Below are 2,884 nucleotides of genomic sequence, written 5' to 3'. Positions count from 1 at the left end.
CTCCCCCTCCACTCCAGTTCTTTTCAGCGCTGCCGGCTTGATTTCAGCGTTTAACACCCTGAAAGAGTCGTGCCAGAAATCCATGAAGGACCCACTGGCCGGGGTAAAAGCGTTGCACCACAATTTGCTGATTTCAGCCTCCGTAACATCCTCACCCTCTAACATTGCCGAATACCAAAAAGATATTTGACTCTTCCACTTACCCCTTCTAGTTACTGCATCATATTTGGGGTTAGGGGGGTTGTTATCTCCGGGTGTCACAGGTCTCGTTGCCCACCAACCTGATAGTTGATAATATTTAAACCGCGTCAGAGATCCCCTAGTTAGATTCGACAATATATCCCAATTTAAAAGTTGGCCATCTCCCTGCAAGTCTCCCCAACTCTCCAACCCTGTCTGCTTCAATGGTAAAGATAAATGATCATTTAGACAGGCTGGGAGGCCTGGTGAGTCCCATATGGGTGCCTGCGGCGCATAATAAGAAATATTTAGTTTGTTCCTTACAAATACCCAATTTTTCAAAGCTGACCTCAAGATCTTCAACCTCACTTTTTTAAAGAATTTTGGGTCCCCAAACTTATAAAGGAAGAAACTTAATCCCTGAGGAACAAGGCAGAGAATAGCAAACCCATCGATGATTGGTCCAAACGGCCCGCCATGGTTCTAAAATGCTTAAAATGAAAAGCGTGGCAATACAACAGTAGGTCAGGGAAGGCTAGCCCTCCTGTCTTGAGACCTCTTCTTAATTTTCTCCACGCTATTCGAGGGCCTTTGGCATTCCAAATAAATGAACCCAATTTTCCTTGGAGTTTTTTGATTAAAGGTACTGGAAAAGATAATGGGATAGCATTAAATAAAAAAGTAATTTTAGGAAGGACTATCATCTTCAAGAGGTTCACTCTCCTGTAGATATTTGAAGGTAGAGAGGACCAGTGTTGTAATAGAGCGATTGTGTCTTTCATGACCCTTTCTAGATTAGTTTTGGGAATTTCTTCAATCTTGTTGACCAGATGGATTCCCAAGTACCTCATTTTATTATTTTTCCCCATCGAGCTAATCAGCTGATTCCATTCCATTATTTCAGTTTTTTCAGCATTGATAGAATACCCTGAAATATTACCAAACCCCTTAGCAAGATCTAATAGTCTGGGTATCGCTACATCCGGATTTGTTGTATACATTAGCAAATCATCAGCATACAATGCAAGCTTCAACTCCATATCCGCGATCTTAAAGGGTTTAATTATTGGATCCGCTCTTAACAGACAAACAAAAGGCTCTATATACAAATCAAACAAAAGGGGGGATAAGGGACATCCCTGTCGTGTGCCTCGGGAAATAAAAAAGTGCTCAGTCAGGGAACCATTTACTAGAACCTTCGCTGTCGGGGCTGAGTATAGGAGCTTAATGGCCGTTATGTAACTCATCGGAAAGCCACATTTTTCCATCGCCATCCAAAGGTAGTCCCAGTCTACCTGGTCAAATGCCTTTGCGGCGTCGACTGCTACTATGGTCAGGGGCTGCTTCTTTTCTTGAGCAACATCTATCGCTGCCACAACTTGAAAGGTCAAGTCGTTGAGCTGCCTATCCGGAATGTAGCCCCTTTGGTCACAATGTTCCACCGATTTTACTACCTTTGCTAATCTCGTTGCCAGCACCCCCGAGAATATCTTATAGTCCACGTTCAATAATGAAATGGACCTATAGGACTCTATCCTACTCGGGTCGCCTCAGCCCATGACCTAGGGACCTGCCCCCCCAGAGTAAGATTTCGTTAAACAATAGAGTCAGAACCCCTATAATCTGCTCTAGAACGATCTTGAACAGTTCCACTGGAAGCCCATCTGGACCTGCGGCTTTGCCCTTAGCCATTTTCACCAACTGAGCCCTGACTTCCCCTTCCTTGATTTCTGAAGATAAGACCTGTCTGAATCCGACAACTCAGGGAGCTGTACATTTGCAAACCACGATTCTGCTTGTTGCCTACCCAGAGAAGGGTTAGTTCCGTATAAAGACTGCATGTATCTCTTTGCTTCTTCCCTGGTGAGGTCATCCTCGTTGGTTTTTTCCCATGTGCTTGTTAATACCAAACTGTCTATCTGGTTTCTAGTTCTGTCCGCTCGGGCCTTCCAGGCTAGGAGACGCCCACACTTCTCACCGTAGGCAAACTGTTGTAGATTACTTGTGTCCCACTTTTCCTTCAGAGCCTTATCCATCCCGCTTGGAATTCTGCTTGCAGACCACCCAGTTCCCTCTGGAGGAGTGGCCTATTATCCGACTCCTCGGCTGATGCCTTCTGCAACTCCAGCTCCTTGAGCTTGATTCTTAGAATCCAAGCTTCCCTTTTCTCTTTCCTCAGTCTGTTCCTCCTGATCATCAGGTTTGTTAACAAACCTCGGGAAAAGGCTTTATACGTTTCCCACACGATTTGTTTACTTGCTGACCCGGTATTGACCCTAAAGAACTCTTCAGACTGGGTCACTAGGTCCTGTCTGACCCCTTCTTCTAGTAACAACGTCCGGTCCAATGTCCATCTCCTTTGTTGTTTTTCCTGTTTCAGATTGACCACCATTTCCACCATTGAATGGTCTGACAGAATTGCCAGAACATATGATATGGAGTCAACTGCCGATGAGAGATTATTATCTAGCAGGAAAAAATCTATCCGAGAATGATGCCCATACCTTCTGCTGTAGAAAGAATAATCTCTTCCCCCCGGGTTTTTAAGTCTCCAAATATCTATCAGGTGAAAATCCCTCATAATGTTCTTCAGTTCCTGACTTGTTTTTTTTTGGGGGGGGGGGGAAATCTCACTCTTGATGTTCTCTCTAGTTCTCTATCGAATATTAAGTTGAAATCTCCCCCTAAAATTATGGGGCCTGCT

This window comes from Lissotriton vulgaris, unplaced genomic scaffold, assembly GCF_964263255.1.
Source record: "Lissotriton vulgaris unplaced genomic scaffold, aLisVul1.2 SCAFFOLD_1554, whole genome shotgun sequence".
In the NCBI taxonomy this organism is placed as follows: domain Eukaryota; kingdom Metazoa; phylum Chordata; class Amphibia; order Caudata; family Salamandridae; genus Lissotriton; species Lissotriton vulgaris.
This window is presented reverse-complemented; position numbering follows the sequence as displayed.